At 41.9% G+C, this 24851-nt stretch overlaps 1 protein-coding gene and 1 long non-coding RNA gene across 11 annotated transcripts in view; one reads left to right on the top strand and one right to left on the bottom strand.

The window, feature by feature from the left end:
* Positions 1 to 10516, bottom strand: part of TNC (tenascin C) — a 98495-nt gene extending 87979 nt beyond the window's left edge. For 9 of the 10 annotated variants that reach the window (XM_021927217.2, XM_017949607.2, XM_017949608.2 and 6 more), the window contains exon 1: positions 9954 to 10516. The gene's annotated coding sequence lies outside the window, so the exon portion shown is untranslated. Of the gene's footprint in view, positions 1 to 4554; positions 5300 to 9953 lie in introns of those variants that run through there. The other variant, XM_021927215.2, reaches the window with a different exon arrangement.
* LOC103878131 lies at positions 6525 to 14108 on the top strand. The gene is made up of 3 exons (XR_004177977.1): positions 6525 to 6618; positions 12972 to 13399; positions 13807 to 14108. It is a non-coding gene; the product is annotated as an uncharacterized LOC103878131 (long non-coding RNA).
* The last annotated feature ends 10743 nt before the right edge of the window (positions 14109 to 24851 follow it).

Below are 24851 nucleotides of genomic sequence, written 5' to 3' on the forward strand. Positions count from 1 at the left end.
ACCAAAATATTTGACCTTTGTTTTTCTCCCAGAACCTCTGCTGGATCTCAAGTTTTATGCACTTCCTTTTTGGAGAATACTTAAGCCAAGGTGTACTGTTTGCAAACACTTATTAGCCTTGGGTAGATATTGGCGAGTTTCCGTTGGCATCAAATGGGCTTCCAGAATCTGCTGAGGCCTGGCTGCGCTCATCGATTGTCTTGGCCAAAAAGAGCTGCTAATTAGGATGACATCCTGCTTGTCTTTACCTCTAGAGCTAGGTTTTCCTTCCTGGGCATACCTATCATGTCCCAAGCAGTATGTTTGGATTTTTACTGCAGATCTAGATGAAAAAGAGCAAATTTGCAGTCTCTTTAAAATCTACGAAGCCCTGTACTCCAGTGAAGAATTTCCCAGACTACGCTGCACGATATTTTTAGGTAGACGTCCTATGGTCAGGTATGTTTGGAGATACTGGGCTAATGAAAGTCGAATAGATTAATTACAGCAAGATTTCTCAGATGATGCACTCTACTTCCCTGAACCATCCATTGGCTTCTAACCACACTCAGAATAAAATTTAAACTCCTAGTCATTGCCTACAGAGCTCCTTCTCTCCTTTCATTCAGATGTCTGCACAATGGCACATTCACCTCTCACCCCATCTAAAAGAGCACCCCTCTCCCCACCAGTCATTGTTTATCCCCTTACCTTGTTTTGTCTTTCTTCTCAGCAAATATCACTACCTGAAATTGTGCTATAAATTTATGTGATTCCTTTTTATTGTCTGCCTTCCCCCTGCTATGGTCTGAATGTTTGTGTTCCCTCAAAATCCACACATCGGAACGTAATCACCAGTGTGATAATATTAGTTGGCAGAGTCTTTGGGAGGTACTTAGATCATGAAGGCAGAGCCTTCATAAATAGAATTTGTGCCCTTATAAAAGAGACCCCAGAGAGCTGCCTTATGTCTTCCGCCATGTGAGGACATAGAAGGTGCCATCTTGATCTTGGACTTCCCAGCCTCCAGAACTGTGAGAAAGTAATTTCTGTTGTTTGTAAGTCACTCAGTTTATGGTATTTTGTTGTAACAACTTGTACAAACTAAGATACCCCACCATAATGTAAACACCATGAATAAAGGGATCTTGACTGTATTAGTTTCTATTGTATCACCAGCCCTAAAATTATGCATTGAATGGACACATGAGCTGTGCATTTCCAAGAACAGAAGGGTATCAAGTGTTCCCCAAACTCATTTGGCCACAAAATCCTTTTTTGGGTGATTTCCATGAGAATGCTTTTCCACATGACACACTTTTGGGAACTGCTTCTCTAGTGGGATCTTATCATCAAGAACTATTTGATCAACAAGTAACAAAACAATGACAACAAAACATTTATATTGAATGCCAGTTTCTGTGTTAAGCAATGCTCATGAACTACATCATTTAATCATCACAATAAACTTTTAAACTAGGTGCTACTACTTTGCTTTTAATATGGATAAGAAAAAATTAGCTTAAAGAAGCTAAGTAACTTGGCCAAGATCACATAGCAAGCAAATACCTCTCGGACCCAGAGGATTCTGATGCCAAAGTCATACTCTTAACCATTATTCATTTCTTCTCATGGGATGTGAGCTTCTCCATGTCCAAGATAGACAGCTCTTTGTCTCCATCCCTCCCTTGAGCCTGTTCTTTCTTCCTATTAGTTGTTGACTGATCTTTGTTTTAACCTCCAGATTTTCAGCTATCTCTTGTGACTCAGCCTAAAATCCCCAGACAGGACTCCTCTGTCCTTGGTACTGGTTTTTCCAAATCCAAAGCAATTTGTGTTTTATCCTGAAGGCCACCTCTGAAAGCAAACACATTCCTTGAGGTCTGTGTTCTGAGACAGTTTCCTGTCCTAGGGCTGGGATGGTTTCCTCCTGTCACATGTTGTGTCACCACACTGCACATTTGCAAGCCAGTGGGTGAAGCGTGAAAACAACTTCAAGTTCTGGGCTTTCTGAGCAAACTGCTAAGGAAGAGGATGTCCAAATCTGGGACATAGCAAAGACTCCTATTAATTGCTAAAGATTAACTTTATTCTGGTTGTGCTAGGTTTCAGATAAACCAGATACAATTTTTTCTTTTAAGAACTATATTGTCAAGAGGGGCAGACAGTCCATTCCAGGATGATAAAGGAGATGACAGATTTAAAAAAAGAAACATAGGTAGAATGAGATGACAGTAAAGGGGCATCTAATTTACCTGGAAGAAGTGGTGCCTGAACTGAATTTTGAGAGAAAAATATGAATAGGTGAAAAACATAAAAAAGGATATCTAGGCATGAGGGAATGGCATTTATAAGGACATAAAAGGAATAAAAGGGTTGATGTGAAGAGTATGAATTACAGCTGAAGTACAGGATCTGTTTAGAGACCAGAAGCAAGATCATGGAGAATCTTGAATGTCAGAATATCTGTTTTTTTTTTTTTTTGTTATTGTTTGTTTGTTTGTTTGTTTGTTTGTTTTGCAGGCAGAGGAGAAGCATTTGGAATCTTGAGGCCTAGGAATGTTAACCTCTATGTCTCAGGTTGAAGAAGGGGAGGGCTGGGTTGCTGGGGGCCAGTGGGAAAGCTGTTGCAGTGGCCCATCTGTGAGGTGCCAAGACCTGAACTACAGGGGTAATGGAGGTGGGGCAGGGGATGATGATGGAGAAAGTGGGGAGGCAGTGAACAGATTTGCTTGTCAAGGCAGTAGAGACTACAATATTTTGTACGTGGGGATAGTAAGGAAAAAAGAATTAATCAAAGATGTTACTATTTATTATTATATCTGCTGAGAGGAATAGATTGAGAAGGGGGACAATGGATGAGTTTTAGTTTTGGTCACATTGACTGATAAATAAAATTATTAGAATAAAATAAATTTGGAATCATTACCTTGAAAGACCCCTCCCTGGGGTGAAATTCAGGAGAAATTATGGCTACCCAATGAGTTAAGACAGCTAATCAAAACACTTGACTCCACTATATACATGGGAGGATGCTAAACAGAAACTAGTCCACTTTAGTGGCTGCCATAATTTTTTATTACTCATCAGGGAGAGTACAGATGGGTTGAGTGAACTTGTCATTGATAAGAAGTTGCCAGAAATTGGTGACACTGGAGTGTTGGAGGCTGTGGCAGGCAGACTCTAAGGTGACCCCATTGATACTGCCTCATGGCATTTTCATACGTGTGCAATTACCTCCCCTTGAGTGTGGGATGGCCCAGCGACTTTCCTCTAACACACAGAATATGACTAAGGTGATGGAATATCCCTTCCATGATTAGATTACACAGGATTGTGATGTGCCTCTTGCTTATAGATTCTCTCTCTCTCTCTTTTTTTTTTTTTTTTTTTGAGATGTAATCTCACTCTTGTTATCCAGGCTGGAGTGCAATGGCTTGATCTCGGCTCACTGCAACTTACGACTCCCGAGTTCAAGTGATTCTCCTGCTTCAGCCTCCCGAGTAGCTGGGATTACAGGTGCCCACCACTATGCCAGGCTAATTTTTTTGTATTTTTAGTAGAGACAGGGTTTCACCTTATTGGCCAGGCTGGTCTCGAACTCCTGACCTCAAGTGATCCACCTGCCTCGGCCTTCCAAAGTGCTAGGATTAACAATAGGTGTGAGCCACCATGCCTGGCAACTCTCTTTCTCATTGGCTTTGTTAATGTAAATAGCCTTGTTGGAGAAGCCCATGTGGCAAGGAACTGAGGGTGGCCTTGGACCAACAGCCATCAAGGAACTAAGGCCCTCAGTTCAATATCTCTCAAGAAATGGAGTCCAGCCAACAACCACATCAACAAGCTTGGAAGCTAATCATCCCCCAGTTCAGCCTTTAGATGGGACATCAACCCTGTCTAACACAGACAATAACCTCATGAGAGATCATGAGGCAGACAATCCAGCTAAGCTGTGCTTAGACCTCTAAAAACCATGAGATAATAAATGAGTGTTGATTTAAAGTAATTTGGTATGCATTAATAGATACAGAGATACTAGTCATCCTTGGCTCAGTCCATATGAGTTAAGGCTGTTGAGAGAATAAGACTCTGTTCATTTTTCTTTTCTAAAAGAATGTCTTAATTCTGAAACTTTTAATATTGTCCCTGGCTTCCAAGAGCAAGAGTCAGAAGACCTGGGATTCCACACTGACCCTGTTGCCAACTGGCGGAAGATCTTAGAAAGATCTTTCCCTTCTCTATGTCTCAGTTTCACCCTCTTTAAAATGAGGTATGCTAACCTAGGGCAGCAATTTACAAAAACATTCTATTTTTTCCCCACAGAACCCTTTCATCAAATGAAATTTCATGAGAAGGCTCAGTGTACAAAACAGATAAGTGGAGGGGCTTTCATTGATATAAGTTGAGGAGAATCCCCTGCTTGACCTCCCTGTCTCTTCACAGCAGCCCCCAAATCTCCTCTGAGGTTCTTTTTAAAATCCAGTCTGAAAGATTCTGGCTTAGAGGCTGCCCGTGAGCCCTTACAGTTTGAAAATTCTATGTTCCCTAAGGAGATTTAAGAAAATAGTAACCTACCTAGAAGTTAAAGCACTCCTCTGCAATATCTATGCATCGACCTTCACAAGACCATTCCACAATCCTGGGTATCTCCTTTGGGGACTGTGCTAATGGTGCATCTGCCCATGGTTGGCCTTTTTTTGGGGGAAAATGAACTCCAGCAGACAAAGCTCCTGCCTCCCTAACGTTCTTGACCTTAGTGGTGTACAGTCCAGTGTGGCAGGGAAGGCAATCATAGGGGTAATTATGACACACACAGTGGGGGACGGGTAGAGCTCAGTGGGAACCTGGAGCAGGGGGATTCCAGGCAGCCTGCAGGGCATTCATGGCTTTCCTTGGGCAGCACTTGCTTATGTGTGTCTGTGCTTCAGGTCTCGGGCTGGTTGCGGGGATGTGATGTGGATCGGGCTTTGCTCTCATGCAGCATAAAGTCTAGTAGAGAAAATATATTACATTTATGGGTCACATGCTAATCATTTAATTACAGTTTTTTCAAGAGGTGAAGCCTGAAGGAGCAAGCTGGAGATAGCAAAATTAACCAGTCTGTCAAAGAACACAAGGACCCAAAAGACAAGCTTTTGTCTCTTTCTTAGCTTTGCTGTGTCTAGTCCTCTCTCATCAGAAGATGAATAGAATTAGGGTGCTGAGCATGACTTCCTTACTGAAATGGTTATAACCACCCTCTCAGGACTGGGAACCGGGTTTGATTTTTGACTCCACCAAGTACTTCCTGCATGGTATTGGGTAAGCTACTTAAACGTTTTCAGCCTCACATTGTGCATATTTGAATGGGGTGGGTGTTAAGACTTACTAGAAGCTATGGTTGACTAAATGGCATGATGCCTGTAGAGTCCTCAGTAAATATTAGCTATTATGATTATCCCCTAGGATTCTCCTAGGACAACATTTCAGACACATTCTTGTCGAAGTTAGCAGTAGCCAGCTTTAGGGTTAGAGGTGAACAATGGTTAATTCTGAAACAAAGCTATCTATGTTCAGAGCTCATGATATATCTCTGGCTCTTGGTGTAGGGTATTTGGGGAAGGTTAAAGGACCAAACAAAGCTATTTGAGTTGCCATGGCTATATCATGAAGGACTTATGAACTTCAGGAAATTTCAAAATTCTGAGACAACATGGCATGAAATATATATTGTTAAAATCTCCATTCACAGATAGACTGAAAATGCACATGGAAGGGATTTTCCATTCATGATCTGCTTTTGACTTGGACATTTTGCTTTTATTCTATGGTGAAGGGTCAAAGAGAGTAATGATGGTGATAGAGTTGTTTCTAAAGTGGAGGAGAAGCTGGAAATGTGAGACAAAGTGGAGGGAATGGAGTTTAGGCTTAGGGGCATAACTGAAAAAAGTCTGGCCACTAGGATTAGAATCAGGTTGGTACACAGACTTTTCTCCTTTACAGAGAAGTCACAAAGCATGTATAGCCCACGAAGGTAGGTAAGTTCACCATCTCTGTCTTTTAGAATTGAATAGAATTATGGCCTGGGGTTTGTAGGCGGCTGGTTACATCACACTTTGAGGGGGGTTTTCCTCTTGGAAAGGAGCCTTCATCTAATGTTTCCCACATGTTGAAGGTGTTCAGACTGGACCGGGATAAGATTCAAGGGGATTCCCTACAATCTTCTCAGAGTGAGAAGTATTTGAATCATAATCTTCCTCTCCCAGGCTTCCCCTGAATTTGTAGCTCAATTTGTGGCTTGGAGCCTACAACCATTTCCAAATTATCCTGGGATTTGTGGCCCCAGGGCCGATTTCACTTTACCTACCAATCAGCCCTTTTAAAACCAGATGTTTGGCTCACCTGTGTGCCTACTTTTCTGAGATGAAAAATCAGCGGGAGTGACCTGACTGCTACCTCTAGTTTCATTCTTCTCTCTTCCAGGGGCTGAAATTTGAACTTTCCTGTTTCCAGGCAGAGAGTTGCACCACTGAGAGCTGACCTTTGCTGAGAACCATGAAAAGTGATACATGCAGGGCTATTCTGTAAAATCAATAGGCACCAATGACAGCTGGGGTCTTCTCCACGATCTTGATCATTCACTGAAAGACACCATTAAAGGTTCTAAACTTGGTCAGCACAGCCTGACTTCAGAAGGCAATGTAGCACAGCAGAAAGAACAGTAGGGTATTAGTTAGAAAGCTTGGGTCAAAGCCAGCTCTGCCCCTCAATTACAGAAAGACCTCAGATGAGTCACCTAACTTCCTTGAGTGTTGATTTCTTTAGCCATAAAATTGAGCTAGTAATTTATAATTTGTAGTGTTAGAGTGAGAATTAAATGAAAAACTATTGGCAAACCCTCCTATTACATATGCCACACATAGCCCTCACTATCAACTTTGTGTTTGCATGTTTTACCATCACAAAAGGACGTCTATTTTGAACCAACTAAACGTTTGCAACCTAGACTTTTTACATTTCAAACTGAAGTGGCTTCAGCATGAAGAGGGTTGCACTTTGGTCCAGTGGATGTTTTTTCTTGTAAGAAAGCACAGCTAGGTGTCTATAGAAATCTACAGAGAAAGAAGAGAATATGTGCTCTTAATTTATTATAAGCATTAGAAAGGGTAGGATTAAGGGGGATATGTTTTTCATCCTGTCATCTTGAATTCTCTTTCCAAATTCCATTCTGGTTATATGATCACGCTACTGCTGTATTTATGGGTGGCCACAGTCTGCCTGGAGGGGCATATTTAGTCAGAAAGGAAGTGTTTTCCTTCTAAAGGCAGGCAAGAAGCAGAGAAGCATTCAGAAGGAACATGGCAGAATGTACCTCTGACTTGGTGATCACGGGGACCTGGGTGTGAAACCTGGTTCTATCACTTCGAGTTCTGGGACCTTAGTAAATTTATTCAGTCTCCCTGTTCTTGAAGCCATCTCTTTGTCCAACAGATACAGTCCACACCTCAGAGACATGCTGTGCATGATCCCACTAAGGGCTACAGTTTAGAAAGTAGGCTCATCGTATATTTTGGCTATCATTGTCATTAGAATTAATTAAAATAGACTGTTAAACCTTTTAAATTTCTCATATATTTTCCTGTCTATTGCACTATTTGTGGACTTGCTTTTACTTCTGTTAAAAAGATGGTGATTCAGAGGCGCAAAAATCCTTGTTGAAGGGTAGAAGGGCAACCAGAATGCACGCAGCCTGGTTTCATGATTTGTAACTGTGTTTTTTTGTCATTGGACATTCTGTGGCAATGTCACAGAGGCTAAGAGCAAAGGTGTAAGTTTTAGACCCTGTGACCTCACTTCAACCAAAGCAGCCCTGCATTTACCTGTCATATACTGGGGTTTTGCCGTAAATTCATGTAATGAATATTTCCATCTTTAAAAATAAGTTTAAAAATCATGATATTAGAACATTAATCTTGGACAACTCCTTGCAAAATGATAAACAGAGAAAAGTTTCCATTTATTGAACCCTTAATATGTGGCAGGTACTATGCCAAGAGTTTGCCATATATTACGTCATTTGAATGTTGCAAGAGCCCTGTGAGACATAGTTTGTCATCTCCATTATATGAATGACAAAGCTGATGGCTGAAAGGTTAGTAACTTCTTAGAGTGGGGAAGGAGGAGGTTAGTGGGAGATAAAATAGAGAAACTAGGTTTTTAAAACAAAGCATAGAGGAAAAAATATTTAATGACTGTAGAGCTTGGCAACATCCCTTTCAATCCGTGTCCAATTTACTCTGTTTGAGCAAACCAGAGAATACTCATATTGTGCACCTTTTTCTTCCTCCCGAAGCAGTCACCTTCATGAAATGCAAGGGCCAAAGCACGCTAACTTACATATCCTGCAAATGGCTTGTATGTGCACAATGCCAGAAACTCTTCACTGGGTTATCTAGGACTGAATAAATCTTCAGTCCTGAATCGGGCTTGCCTGGCTGGGGTGGGTAGTAGTTTTCCTTTCTAAAGCACATATGGGAAAGCTCTGTAAAAATGGGGAAAAAAGTCTACAAAAACATGAAAAAGAGGCATTCATTCTTCAAGTGGGGCTCCCTGTCCTGCTCTCCCTCTGGACAGAAAGCTTTCCAAAGAGTTTCCAACAGCATCGTACTTCATAGCTGTCAGCTTTAGAATCTGCAGATGCCTAAACTCAAAACCTCCTGACATTCTGGAATCAGTATTTGACATTAACACCCAGCCCCGGGCTGCTACCTTTTCTCCAACCTGTGCCAACACAACCTCCTGCTTGTAAAATATAGCCAAGTCTCAGACCTGCCAGCCTGGTGAGACACCGTCAGATTGGGTGAGATAAAAAGTGGGGGTTGGGAGTGGGCTGAGGAACAATACACAAGAAACGATCCAACACTGGCTAAGTGCCTCTTTTAACTTCCAGAGTGATGGCAGTTTTTGGCAATGACAATGATTATCCAAACTTCCAGTTATTGAGCAGTCACTGCTGATCTTTCTATACCTCATTTTCTCCTCAAAACGACAGCAGACGCTATTGTCCCCATTTTAGAGATGGGAAAACTGAGGACTAAGGAGGCAATGTATCTTTCTCAGGGTCGTATGCATGGTGGTGGGGAGAATACCAAACACCTCTGGCTTCAAACATAAGCTCTTATTCCTCTTACAACACTGATGGGTGAGAAGAAACCCTGCATTCTTTCCAAAGTACACCAGGGGCAGTAGGGTTCCCATACCTGGGGGAAGTTGTTGCTCAGATCTTTCTGTGATGAGAAGTGAGGAGGAGGAGGTGATTCTAGAGACATGTGGGATGCTGCTGGCTCTAGGCACCCCAATAAAGCTGTTCTCCACCACTTTCTAGCTGCCTGTCAGTTACTCATCTGGCCCAGGAGCCACCTCCTCTCTTCTGTCCCCCAACTCTCATCTCCAGGGTGAATATTTTGAGGACCAAATGAGGGAATGGGTACAAAACTGTTTGTAAACTTTATGTAAGGTCTGTTTAGATGTAAACTTTTGTATTCTCCCTGCACTCCTCTATCAAAGTCCCTCTAACCCATCCCAGGGGCAGGCTATGAGCAAACTCTACCTTAAAACTCTACTTCCCTAACCCTCAAAATGAAATATACATACAGGTGAATCAGTCAGGCTAGAAGTAGGGGGGAAGTTTAAGAGAAAATTCTTACTTTTCCTCTGCAGAACAGCTGAAGATAACAACTTTATGAAAAGTTCCTTCCAAGTCTGACTATTCATAAAGTTAAAACAAACAAAATTACAAAACCAGAACAGTCAAGGTGCATCTGATCACAACCAATACACACTCATTTTTTTTTTTTCCAGCAGCGGAAACAAACAAACAAACAAAACCACCCAAACGTTTTATAATTATAATATAAAACCACAACTTATTTGGTACCAGGAATGCAATCCGTACATCATAAGGATCTCTAGTGATGAGGGAAAAACAGACTTACCTCTCTGATGGGGGAGAGACCTAGATCCTTGGAAGAAGTACCTAGAGTGGGAAGCAGCGGCGGTTCCCACGTGCGCGGTCCCGAGTCCCCCAGCCGCGCCGCCTTTGTGCCCACGGAGGCGGGGGCGTGTGTCTGCGCGCGGGAGAGGCGGGTGACAGTAGGCAGGCTGTGGCCGGTGCAGCCAACTTTGGCTGGCTTATATAGCGAGCTCCTTCCTCTGTAATGGGACGCCTCGCCTCCAGACATCCTTTCCCACTTTTTCAGTTGGCGAATTAAAGGAACAGCCCTCCCAGCGGAACAGGGTTAGCTCATGAAAGACGCACTCACTCCTGGCTCTCGGCCAGGGAAGGAACCCATTTGCATACAATTTATGGAGAAAGTAGGAATTCCCGCTTCCCCTCCCGCCTCCCCGCCCCCGACCCGAGTAGTTGTTAGTGAAATGTGATTTTTGCTTTGCTCCTCACACGGGTTTTCTAATTGTGAGACGGATGCCCCGGGGAGCAAGAGGGAGCAGGATACGCAGCCCTGGCTCCCCTCCTGTACTTGGTCAAGCTGGAAATGGGACCAGGGCTCGCCTAGGCTCTGGGCAGCAGCTGCTCAGTGGCACCTCGGAGTGAGTACAGGGACTGAGCCCAGTTCCTGGAAAGAGGAGATAAAACCCTTCAAAAGCCTGGGGCGTTTCAGGTTTCTCTGGGCCAGCGGAGAGATAACCCAGGATTAGGTCTCAGCAGGTGGGGACTGTGCGGGAGGCTCATATCAGCCCTGCTTTTCTTATGTGGCAGCCAGCCTTGCCCAGCTGCTGGGAGGCATCTTTGTTCTAGCCCCAGTGTCCTACAGGGCAGTAGCTTTTTGACATTGTTCATGCCCTGTGCCTGGTGTGGTCTTCTCAGCTTGGGTCTCCAGGGGGAACGGTTTCTGAGGTTTTCTCTTAGTGCTGAAAGGCGTCCCCCACAGCCTTTTCTTTAAAGAAAAGCAATAATTTAAAAAGGTAACAACCTAATCCTTGAGCCATAAGCTGCGCCTTTGCTTTCCAGCCTGCCGTGGATTTCCTCCAAGCTCTGAGTCATTCGTTCATTTGGTGGTTAGCATGCGCTGAGTATCCGCAGGGCATACAGGGGCATTTAAGGGAGTGGAGAAGTAGCACTTCATCCGCGCCTAGAGACTTCTGAGCCTGCCACAGAGCATAGTAGTTTGTGACCGTGGAGGAAAATGAAACATCGAATGTAATTCAAAATGCAAGTACCATTGAGCCCTCCCTTATTAAGTCTTTAATAAGGTGCTGTGCAGGGTACTTTATGAACACTATTTTTGTTCACGATTTTTATTATATCCTTGCAACCAGTAAGTAGGATAGGCACAAGTGTCTCTTTTTCACAGAAGAAAACTGAGGTTTAGAGAAGCAATGAAACTTCACCAAGGGAATACACCTGGGAAGTGTTTCTATTACAACACTGGGCTCCAGAGTTCTATTACACGTTACTATTTAGGAATAGGGTATGAGGATATTTAAGCAATGTTTTATGCTGTATTAGATTGTTAACACGATTTGTGTAGAAATCACAGCCATATTTGAATATGGAAAATACATTTCTTTGCTCCGTAAAGCTAATTAGGAGAGACCTTTGATTTTTTAAAAAATAGCTACTAATAATGGAGGTGTCAATTATTCACTTATTTTCAATATTAAATGATATCATCCCCACAGTTATTATTGTTGCTGTGGGCCTCAGTTTCTCTGAAAAAAAAAAAAAGACATGATTAGGTCATCCTACGGTGCTTTGGCTGTAGTATTTTAGGATTCTCTGCTAAAGTGACCCCTCCCAGAGAGCCAGAAAGCCCATAAATAGTCATGTCATAAAACTGCTCATTTGAACTTTTGATCCATTTTGGCTGATTCAAATGTTGGTTGTTTGGGAAGTTTTACATTCTGTGCTTTAGCCAAAGGATATTTCAGTAGCATGAAGCTGTGTCTCAACCAGCAGTGAGTGGTTCCATGCCTCCTGGCTTTCCTAAGGCTACTGAGTTAATCTCTTGGGTTAGGGAGTAAAATATTAGAATAGTGTACAATATATTTCCTATGGTATATAAACTATATTTGTATATAACATATAATCAATATATTTATAATTCTATGTGAGTTTTTAAATAAGACAAGAACGCATGCTAGAAAACTAGATGATAGATATGGCTTTTTTGGGGAATGTCTCAAACTCGAACTCCTCTCCCCAGTTCTCTTAAGATTCTACAATTATTGATTAGTGTCTACCACAAGTGGCATGGCCAATCACAGGGAAACTAAAGCCAAATATGACCAGGCTGGCCCTCAAAGCAGGAAAAGGCTAGTGGAGGTGACAAACAGGAATACTATTGTGGATTAAGTTAACAGCTATCATATAAGTATATTCTGATAACATAGAGAAGAGATGATTTATGCATTTTAGGAGAGGCTACTTGTAAAAGGTATTTTCTCCAAAAGGTATGTGGCATCTTAAGCTATATAGCTTTTTGGCATTTGAGTAAGGAGGGCCCAGACAAGGACGTGTTTTCCATCCCTGTACTGTTCACAGCGTCTGTTTCTGGTAGATGGGTCCATATGCACCATGTACTCTACAATACCCCCAACCTTTTTTCATGCTAGGATGATGCCCTAGGCTCCTCACCTCCATGTCCTCACATCTATTTGTCATCCATTTCTGATCTGACTTCACTATGGAGCTTCCTAAGTGGAAGAAATCCATCTAGGAAGAAATGCTTCTATGCACTATGGCATTTGTAACTCTATTAGGACATCCATTGCATCAACGTGGTATAATTAAACATGTGCATGTCTAGATTTTCCTTCTAGACTCTAGGCTTCCTGAGGTTGGTGATCACACTTGCTTTTTCTGTACCTGGCATAGAGCCTTGGGTATCAGAGAAGCTCAGTAAATGTTTATAGAATGTATGAAGTAATGGAGGAACAAATAAATGTTTGACATGTTGTGCTTTATAATTAAATTCTTCCTTTTACAACCATAGAACCTGGATTATTGTGTACAATGCTTCCATCGCACAGATCAGAAAATGGGGCACTGAGAGGAAAAATGAGTTGTCTGAAGCCACTATGCCTGCTTTCCAGGAAGAAAACTGTCACAGTCAGAACTGAGTAACCAAGCCACACTAGACATTACAGCAGAGGAAGTGTATGGAAATGAAGAACCATTTATCCTCCTGTTTGGCAGAGGCCATACCTCTTGGCATCTGATCCCTCATGGTTGCATCCTTCTCAGAAGCATAAGCACTTTTTTTCCACTTGAGAGGGTAGAATGAATGCGTGTAAACACCACCTCTGCACAGAGCTTCCTGCCAAAGACTGATTTCATTGTTGCTTGTTTGCAATTTTCATTCAGGACTTGTTGGTGGAGGCTGTGGTTTGGAGGCCAGAGGAATGTCGGGGTTTGCCTCAGGTGAGATCATTCTCATTTCCTTAAAGGTCTGTTAAATGTAATACTTTTTCTTCCAGACAGAACAGCCAATGAGTGGAATTTTGGCCAGGACTAGTGCTGAGGAAGCTGAGTGTCCCCTTCCCCATGGAATCCCCTGCTTCCTACTCTGATTACGTACTCCTTCACTGTTCCCAACCTCCTCCTCCTCTTCTCAGGATTCATCTCATCTGGTGTGCTAACGCCGGTCCAAAAGTCTCATGTAACTCCATAATCACCAGAAATCTTTTCCAAAGCCAGGATGGATCTCTGATCCTACACAGTGGGCCAGTCACTTAATTAAATGCATTTCGTTAGAGTCAAGGTTTCCCAACTTGCTTACAGATCATGGTTGAGTGGTCTTCTTTTCATCTGTTCTCACTTTTCCTTAGAAAACAAAGGACAAAATCAAGGTCAAAGACCATATGGAATGTGTGGCAAGACATATGAGAGCGTCCCTGATGGATGGACTATGGCAATTTAGCTGCACCATCAACCAAGAAGCCATGCCTGGTCAGCAGAGCAGAGTGGACAGCGTTGGTTAAGTGTCCAAGTCTTGATGCTGCATCAATTCGCTGTGTGACTTTGGGAAAATCCCTTTCCCCGCTGACCCCCAGGGTCCTGGTTACCAAGTGGGGAATTCCCAGGGATTATAGAAACTCAAAACTCTCAAGTAAAATCTTTAAAGAAATAATTTAGAAGTCTCCAAGCCTTTGCACATTCACTTCCCTAGGAAGAACACTGCCTTATTGCCATGACAAATTCCTTATTATTTTTTTTTCAAGAGTTCCTTCATACTCTTCTAACAAAGTTTTTAATGACCTTCACATCCAGAGAGAAGGGTCTCTCCTTCATGCTCATCCACACCACCATTTTTTAACTTTTGGCATATTGCACATTTGATTTCCATTGCCTGTTTACCCTGCTATATCATGGACATCTGAGGATAGGCACTGTGCCTTTCCGTCTGTTTGTCAGCAGTTCTGTTTGTTGCCAGCATCTGTTGATGGCTGCTGCCTATGCCATATTATTTGTTAATTATTTTGAATATTGTTCCTGCATATCATAGTTTTTAGAATAGCATATGACCTGTCGCAGATTTTGGAGGTAAGCAATAAAAACATTCTTGAAGTGACTTTTATGAAATGATTAGAAACCTTAACTGTGAGCATCGATTTACTCATTCATTTGCCCAGCTGGTCTGTGAGGACTCCTTGAGGGCAAGGACTGTGCTTTTCGCCTGTACAGACCCAAAACACTTGGAGGTCTATTAATGTTCCCTTGAAATGATCGACTGATCAACTAATTGGCTGCATAGTGGAAAATATATGATATTACCACACAGTTTTGTGTTCTATTTGGCCCAACTGCTTTCAATGTGAATTACCTTGAGAAAAGCACGTCCCCTCTCTTAAGCTCCTCTTCTTCTTGGGATCCATCTGGTTTCCTGTTTTATAAAACTGAGATAAAAATCTGTACCTTGAGTACCTTTCAAAATTGGTATGAAGACCAAGAAAGAGGGTATAAGCAAAGTGCTTAGCAAACTGGGATGCCCTATGTAGAGTTTTTTGATGCTAAATGATGTGGTTCCCTTCCCTGCCCCACAACCCCCAAATCCCAAAAGATAGCTCAATCTCTCCATAGCTGTATTGTGCTTATGAAAGCATGGAACCCCCACTTCTATCTGAAACGCTTCTGGGCTTTACAGGGACTAGCAGCAGGAAGAGGGGAGTTGAAGCCACCTGGTGCTGTCTTGTTAAAACATTCTAAAGACTGCCTCTTTGGAGGTTGAAGGGAAAGAGGGAGAATTTAAAAAACTAGCATTGCCCAAGCTAAATTAGAAGATCTGGAGTTGTATATTTCCAACAGAGGGATGGGGAGGCAGTTTTGATCATGTTTACCGGTCTGAGCTCAGGTTGTGGTGATGAATACAAATGGGTCAAACCATCTTGGGCTTAATGCAGGTCACAGAGGGAATATATAGCTTTGAAATCAATGCAAATTGAATTTCTTTCTTTGATTTTCCACAGCTGGGTTGGATACTTGTGAGGAAGTATAATTTGCTTCTTTTCTTTCTCTCTTAGGTTTCTTAAGATTTATTTTGTGGACCACAAAGAATAACAGTGGCTAACGCTGATTGAATATTTCCTGTGATCTAGGCACTGTTGAAGCAGTTTGGATGTATTAAATTATTTAATCTTTACAATGAGCCTATTGGGTTAGTCCTATCATTGTTCCCATTTTGCAGATGGGGGGTATGAGACATGGAGAGGTTAGAGAAACGACCAAGGTGCATGGGTAATAAATAGTAGCAAGAGGATTCAAACCCACCAAGAGGACTCCAGCTCCCAATTTTCTATTATTGTCAGTGCTTTCTTATGTATTTAATGTAACAATTGCCCAAAGGAAAAGATTACATTCTTCGATTTGTGAACCAGATTGAGTGATTTGGAGCTTGTGCATAAAGATCTGATGAGGCAAGATTTTGGTTATTTTGCTTTGTCCCTATTTGTGCTAATCTTGGAGTTTTGGGATTACCTAGCATGGACTTGGTTTCAAACCTTAATTGAACCAATAGTAGCTTCAAAAAGGAGTAGGGCCTTGGATAAATTACTTAACACTTTTCTTATAGGTTCTCCATCTGTAAAACGGGTACTCCTTGGAGCTAGCGTCAGGATTAAAAGAACAATACTTAGTCAAAAGTTTATGCTGTTGCTTGCCACATTGTAAGTAATCTCAAAATGGTGGCCTTTGGCTATTGTAGATAAGTCACTTATTCTACTCTGAGCCTTTACTTTCTCATCTGTAAAATGATGGAAAAGATAATGTCAGAGGTATGCTTCATAAATGTGCTCACTAAAATAAGAAGGGTTAATAAAACAAAGGTACATGCAAATAAAAATATACAGCTCTTTTCATCATGGGACATAAGATTTTCAGGTTAACTGAACTGTACTAGTCACCCTGTGTGTTCTAATGTTCTTCATAAATTTCCCCTCCATCCTGCTACACACATGCAACACACACACACACACACACACACACACACACACACACACACACAGGGAGAGAGAGAGAGAGAGAGAGAGAGAGAGAGAGAGAGAGAGTTCATTGAAATGAGTATTTTCCTGAAAGGATGTTTAGTATTGCTCTGAGAGAGAAATAGTTTGAACTTCCTTTGAAAAGTAGAATGACATTTGCCTATCCAGTCAATAGAAGGTATTATTATTTTTAATTGTCTTTCAAGCCTTGTACATTCTGTTTCTCAGGTGGAAAAATTTCCCTGATTCAGAGTCAGCTGGGTGGTTTCACTGGCCTCAGAGCCAGAAGCTCCCTCAGCAGGGTCTAGAGGTTGATGGACTGGCATCACATAGGTATTTGTGTCCCTCTCCTCCTTAGAAAGTACTCTGGGCTGGCCCTTTGTCCCTTGCCCTTCCTAAGGCGGAGAGTAAATTGACGCTCCTTATTTTAGTGAGCACATACTGGGAAGTCCTAACCTTGACTACTTCCTTGCCCCATAGCCTTCCAATGGTAGGGGTGGTAACAAATACACCCACTTGTATTTGCTAATAACATGACAAGGCGTTGGCATTATCTCAGTCCTCACACCAGACCATTCCCCTATTACAAGTGAGAAAACTGAGGTGAGGAGAGATCAAGAGACTTGCTGAAAGTCACACAGCTGGTATGTGGTCTCACAGAAGGTCCACACATGAAAATTACTGGGCTACTGGGCTCTTCAGGTTTCCATTGCAGAACCATCTATAAAGAGTATTATTTTATCAGTTTTATGGGGTATAGTGGTATAAAGAAGAAACTCATGATCTGACACTAGACAGATGGGATCAATCTTAGCTCTGCCATTTATTGGTGTTTGACCTTTTTCAATTTCCTTCACTTACGTGACCCCATCTTGTATCTGAGTCTGTAAAAGAGGAGAATACTTACTTCACAGGGATAAAGGAAGGGTCATGGGAAACTGAATAAGGATTCCCAAGATGTGTGTTCGAATCCATGGAATCTGTGAATATTATCATGTATGGCAAAAGGGACTTTGGAGCTGTGACTAAGTTAAGGATCTTGAGGTGGGGAGTTTATTTTGCATATACTTAAAAGTGTCCTTATAAGAGGAAGGCAGAGAGAGATTTGACTACAGAGGAGGAGAAGGCAGTGTGACCAGGGAACAGAGACTGGAGTGGTGTGGCCTCAAGCCAAGGAATGCCAGCAGACACCAGAAACTGAAAGAGGCAAAGAATGGATTATCCCCTGGAGCCCCCAGAAAGACCAGGTCTGTTGACAACTGGATTTTAGCTTACTAAAACTCACTTCAGGCCTCTGGTCTCCATAATTTTAAGAGAATACATTTCTGTTTTATTAAGTCGTTAAGTTTGTGGTAATTTGTTAGAGTAGCAATATAAAACTAATACAAGAAATAAATGGGAAAGTGTCTTTGCCTTGTGCATAACAGGGCCTTAAAAACAGTAATGTTTAACTTGAATGCATGGAGATAGAGAGCATAAGGATGGTCACCAGAGTCTGGGAAGGGTAGTGGGAGGGGGATTAGGGGGTAGGCATGGTTAATAGGTAGAAAAAATAATTAAAAAGAGTGAATAAGATCTAGTATTTGATAGCACAACAGGGTGACTATAGTCAATAATAATTTAAATGTACATTTAAAAATAACTAAAAGAGTATAATTGGATTATTTGTAACACAAAGGATAAACGCTTGAGGTGATGGATACCGCATTTTACATGACATGATTATTAAACAAAACCTCTCATGTACCCTGTAAATATATACACCTACTATGTACCAACAAAAATTAATGAATTTTTAAAAATGGTAATGGTTAGTATTCGTCCAAGAGATTATTTTTCTGGGAGAAATGGCATTAACTTACCTTGAAACTGGAATGCTTTTCCTTAGAGATGTAGTTCTATGATGTAAATGCTCATCGCTAGATTTTTAAGTAGTTTTTTTTTTTTTTTTTTTTTTTGGCATAGCTCCTTTAACATGACATTTTAGCTGTAGGCTGAAAGACAGAGAAAGAAAGGGAAGTTGGAGGGAGTTGCAACCTCCATCATTAGCCTGATAGTTTTGAAGTGGCCTGTTGACATGGGAACTTTGCAGTGTTGAGTGGTTTAGCCCACAGTGAGGAGTAAATCTAGACTTATACACGACATTCCTATCATTCCCAGGTCAGTCTGAACCCAGCAAGTGGCAGGCTTATCTGGGTCACTGCTCAACCACAATTCAGAGGATTCACCCAGAGCACACTTTGACAAGTGTGAAAAGAGCTATGAGACAATCCTGCTCAACTTAGAGATAAGAAAATGGGGCCCAAAGCAGTTGCGTCTTGCCCACTCTGAGCTAAAATCCAGGTCTGCTCATCTGTGAAACTATGTTCCATGTGGAGGAAAATGCTTGCCTAGATTAGTGTAAGACCAGCCAAAACCAAAGGAATTTATTGCTTAAAAATCCTTTACATGGATTGGGCTTCTTCGCTTAGAAAGGACATATAAAGGGGACTGAGAGGAGTAGGTGAACACACACCAGGCTCTCTACTCCCTCTGAGCTTCCGTCAGCAGTACGATGTCCCTTCTTTCTCTCCCGCTTTTCTCTGGTTTTGGATGCACATGGTGCTCTTATCGATGTGGCTGTGGCATCAGGGGGCCAAAGGAGCCCCTTAGTGAGATGCCAGGCAAGTTTTTCAGACACTGTATCAGAAAGCAGCCTCTGTAGGGGAACTTCAAAAAGACTTTCTAAATTCTTTGGAACACCTGCCCAGGCCCACATTGGACTCAACTTGCAGATGAATGGTATATGAGGAGTGCTCTTGAGTGAATATAGATAGATGACTCATCGTTTGAGGCAGATGATAGATTTCTCTCGTGGAAATACTTTATAAGGAAATTATGGTGAAGCCTTGATAATCCCCATGGACAGTAGTGGGCGGGGGCCAGGATGAATCAGTGAGACAGCTGCATTGTGGAATACCAATCCAGGGAAGCTGACTTTGAAGTATATTCTGCCAGTGGCTCCTTTAAACTAGTCAAGTATGCCAAGGAGAGATCTGAGAGTCTGGTTTAATGAGCGGAAATCAGTCACAAGTGGTTGCTTTTGAAGGAAGTGGAAGTACTTTGGCTTTTAGCAAGTTGCAATGTTGTTTGCTCAGTTAATCTAAGAAGTAATTCATATGAAATTGCTCTTGTTCAACCATATTTGACCTATAAAAATGATACTTTAATATGATTAAACCTAATGCAGTATAAGCCCTATCACCAAATCTGTGACAAAGATAAATTCCAGACCAGACCTTGGCTAAATTTAAAAAGGTTTTGCCCACTGTCACTCTTGCAATGGAAAGACAGGCCAAGTTGGTGTGGGGCAGGGTATTTGTGAAGGACAGTGAGGTAGACCCGTACTTGCAGTTCTGACAGCCATGGTTGGCAGATGATTTTTTTCTCCCATTTGTGGATACTGTACTGTGTGGATATCAACACCATGTGTAGAACCTGGGTAGAGCAGGAAGACCCCCAATAGAAGAGACGTCACAAGCTGATATTGCATATCAGAGTTCAGGTTTAGGCCCTTAGAGAGCCATGGAGACAACCAGATAGCAGGGGTAAAAGGCATAGTGTTCTTGAGACTACACCTGGGCAAACGTGTGAATGGATAGTTGCTTTCTAATGAGCCCCTTGGAAGGGAATGGAGTTTTACTCTATCACTTCTATGACACAGGGGATCTTCTGTAAATAGTGATTGTTAATTTTTATTGAGCATTTATTATGTGCTGGATACCATTTTTAGAACTTTGCATACATTAATTTCATTTAATCTTCATAACATTTATATGCATAGATACTATTATTAGTCCCAAATGAAGGCATGGGCAAGAGGAAGTTACTTGATCAATAATAAATAGCTGGTGTTGGATATGGGAGTAGGACCCAAAACTCTTTTCATCTTGCACAGGATCCTCTTCACTATGTTTTCCTGCAGAGGATGTTTGTATTAATCCATTCTCATGCTGCTAATAAAGACATACCAGAGACTGGATCATTTATAAAGGAAAGAGGTTTAATTGACTCACAGTTTCACACTGGGGAGGCCTCACAATCATGGTGGGAGGCAAAGGAGGAGCAAAGTAGTCTTATCTTACATGGTGGCAGACAAGAGAAAGCATGTGCAGGAGAACTCCCCTACCACTTTTTTTTGTTTGTTTGTTTTGTTTTGAGACAGAGTCTTGCTCTGTCGCCCAGGTTGGAGTGCAGTGGCGTGATCTCGGCTCACTGTAACCTCCGCCTCCCAGGTTCAAGTGATTCTCCTGCCTCAGCCTCCCAAGTAGCTGGGACTACAGGCACATGCCACCACGCCCGGCTAATTTTTTGTATTTTTAGTAGAGACAGTATTTCACCGTGTTAGGCAGGATGGTCTCCATCACCTGACCTTGTGATCTGTCCGCCTCGGCCTCCCAAAGTGCTGAGATTACAGGCATGGGCCACCGCGCCTGGCCTGGGAACTCCTCTTTTTAAAACCATCAGGTCTCATGAGACTTATTCACTACCACGAGAATAGCATGGGGAAGACCCACCCCCATGGTTCAATTACCTCCCACCAGTCTCTCCCATGACACATGGGAATTATGGGAGCTACAATTTGAGATGAGATTTGGGTGGGGACACAGTCAAACCATATCAATGTTTTACTGCTTTACTTTCCTTGTTGAAATAAAGAAAAAGAGGAGGAAGCAAGGAAAGGGCATGGTAATATTTATTTCTATTTATTTTGTTGACTAATTCTTCTAACCATTTCTTCATTGCACTTAGATTGATGGGATACACAGGTCCTGTGCTAATTACTGTTGGCAATATAGCTACAAACACAACAGATGCAGTCACTTTCCTCTTGGGCTTACCTTCTAGGGCAATGTTTCTCAACCAGGGATGGTTTGCTCTCTAGGGGATATTTGGTAATATCTGCAGGCATTTTGGCTGTCAGAATTTGGAGGTTTGCTACTGGCATCAAGTGGGCAGAGGCCAGAGATTCTGCTAAAAGTCTGCAATGCAGAGGATGGTCTCCCACAACAAATAATTCTTTGTCCCAAAATGTCAATAGTGCTGTTGGAATAATGCTGATCTAGTGAGGATGTAGGATGTAGAATCGTGACAAATGTCCAACATAGAGATTGAAAAGACCTGAATTTGGACCCTGGAATCACTCTAACATTTATGACCTTGGGCAGAACTAACCCAATAGACATGCAGTGGGATAGTGTGTGAGAGACATAGGTTTCATGAGTGGGATAAACACTCTCTTCTAATGCAGTGTCTTAGGAAGTGAGAAGACTTGAACTGATCATGCCACGGAGTGCATTCAGAGAGGCTGTGTCCCGAGTGAGTCTCCAGGATCCTAATATCATAGTAGGAGATGGAAGAAGCAGAACTACTCACTTCTAAGGGTACAGACCCCAAAACTGAGGATATCTGCTATGGCCAGAGAGGAAAGGGGCATGCAACTGGTTCCTAAATGTTCTAGGCCATGTAAGACCTCTAGATTTTTGAATAAACCAGTGGACAAGAGAAGCAACACTCAACACAGCTGACACTGAATTTTCTAACAGTCACTTGTATGAGAACTCAGAGGAGTGTGGCATGGTTGAAAGAAATAAAGAAATGAGATATATCTTACCCTCAAGTATTGTAATGTACCCACTATGGGGAGATATATATATATATCTCCCAGCTTCTGGCCAGTCACAGAAAATGGTTTTTTTTTTTCTTTCTTTCAAAAGACAACAATTGCAGTTGAAGTAATAGCTTTCCCTGTTTTTTATGAAAGTTGCATGATGGGGAGATGAGACCCATGGGTATGATAAACTTTCCAATGCCTAAGCATTCTGTTTTGGATGCTAACCTCTAGTTAGGAAGTATATACGGCTTGGCTTATTAACTGTTTCCTTTGTGTATTAGATGTTCCCTTCTCCAAGGACCAGGATACTGAGACCAGAGGCTTAAGAATTTGTATCCAAGACCTCTGAGCCCCTTATTGCTGTCTGTCTCAAGCAATCCAATAGAAACAGCTGGTTTCCTTTGGGTAACTGAGAAGAATGCTCAATGTCAAAATCATTCCCCAAGACTTAAAATATCCAAGATTTAACTGGTACCTTGAACAGTGGCTGGCTCATAGTAAGCACTCTATAAATATTTGTTATAAGAATTAATCGCTGAATCTAATCACCTTTGAGGTGCTAGCTTGGATATGGAAAATCTGGCTCACAATTTTCCTTGCAAAAGAAGCCAATTAAATTCAATACAGAGTTATTAATTATCTACATTTTCCTGGAACAATAAAAATAACAGCCCCAACCTTTTGTTCTTGGTCATTAGATGTTGTATGAGCAGAATTGGCAGTAGAGTTGCCAAAGGCTGGAACCGTAATTTTGTTGGAGCTCCCATTCAGTGGACTGATGCCCCCTAAGGCATCAATATCTTTATTTTACGAATACTTATTAGATTCAAACATGTATTACACCTTGGGTGCAAGTAATGGGACCATGTCATAAGAATTGAAAGTTGATCCATCCAGCCCTGAAGGAGTTTATAACCAAAGAAACAGTCATTGCAAAACAATGTCATAAGTGCTGTGGTACAAGTCACCATAAGAGGCTAAGATTGGGACACAAAGGGATAGAGAATCTTGTATTTCCATTGCTTGAGTATTTTTAATGTCTGAAAACTCATTGTCATGGAAGGAACTAAAAAGAAAGTGCACTAATGTTTCTTATACATTGAGCATATTTTAAGTAAGTACTTACTACATGCCAAGCACTATGGGAGATTCTGGAGAGGCAGAGAATAAAGGAGGCAACCATTAAACACACAAATAGACAAACAAACATGTAATTCCAAAGAGTGATGAAAGAAAAGTCAATTGCCTGTGAGACACTCTACATTAGTTTCCACTTCCTGGATTTAGTTAATCCCATCAATCCTGAAAAGTAAGTATTTTTATCTGTATTTTGCTAAGGAGTTTACTGAGGCTTTCAGTTGTAAAGTGTTTTGCCAAGAGCCACCCAGCTGGTAAGTTTTGGAGCTGGGATTAGAAGCCAGAATTGTCCAATGCCAAACCCATGTACTTCACTCCAAGTCCTCATAAGGGAGCCTCATGAGATATGAGCCACCCCATTCAGTGACAGTTTCACTAATTTATTAGAAGCATGCTTGTTAAAATGCATTCTTTCTATTCAGCCTGTTATTTACTTTACACTCCTTTAACATCTACCACCCATATAGGGGTTAATTGTATACTATCTCATGTTGATTTATAAATGTGGATTAGTCTTGTTTAAGTAAGGACATGGAAAGTCTGATTCTTCCACTCAAATCCACCTACCTTCTGTCTAGGCTGAAGTTCCTATTAAATACTCCCTGGTTTAAAGCATAGACTTTGAAATTTTCATGGTGTTGGATACAGACTCCAAAGTAATGAACTAAGAGAACCAAATGGCTCTGAGTTTCTTTAAAATCATGCAGAGCTGTGTTCAAATCCCAGCTCAATCCTTACTAGCTATATGCTTCTAGGCAAGACTTTCACACCCCTGAGCCTCAGAGTCCTTACCTATGAAACGGAGATCACACACCTACCTTCAGTGCTCTTTCGAGGGGTCAGTGGGACACAGAAAGCACTAAGTCGATGGTACTTATTATTACTTCTAGGTTTTCCTCTTTATTTGAAGGCTCTCACCTGAACCATCAAAGCTAGCTGCTCAACTTTTAATTCATTTCTAAAACTACTTAAGGAGTTGGAAACTTACTGTATTCTATTTTTTCTGGATTTTTTTCCCCTTGCTTTTAATAGAAAGGGAGTCTGATTTGTTCCACTTTTTCTGTGACAGTGGTTCTCAACTGGGGCCGTTTTGTTCCCCATTGTTTGGAAATGACTGGAGACATTTTGGGGTGTCACAACTAGACTGGGTGGAGATGCTATTGACAACTAGTGAATGGAGGTCAGGGATGCTGTGTACCTCCTACAATGTACACGGCAGTTCCCTCCACACTTCTCAACAAAGAATTATGCAGCTGAAAATTGTCAATAGTGCTGAGATTGAGAAACCCTGGTTTATAGCAGCCAGCAGACCGGAGCCCGGGTGAGCTCCAAGATGATGTCATGCTGGGGGAGACCCACGCTGGCCTGTGGTGAGACACAGTACACGTGGGGGATCGCACCATTTCCTTGCAGACCCCTCACCTCACCACCACCGCCGCCTCATATCCTGCTCAGGTCCCTCCTGGGAACCCAGGGAAACCTCGCAGCAGATGGGGTTTCGTTTAGTCACATTCTCTGCAGCCAGATTGTATTACATCGTCAGCAGCTCTGGCTCTGAGAGACCAAAGTTGCTTGATGAGCTCTGGGCTGGCCTTTCACCTTCCAG

Source organism: Papio anubis, chromosome 13, assembly GCF_008728515.1.
Source record: "Papio anubis isolate 15944 chromosome 13, Panubis1.0, whole genome shotgun sequence".
Taxonomy (NCBI): domain Eukaryota; kingdom Metazoa; phylum Chordata; class Mammalia; order Primates; family Cercopithecidae; genus Papio; species Papio anubis.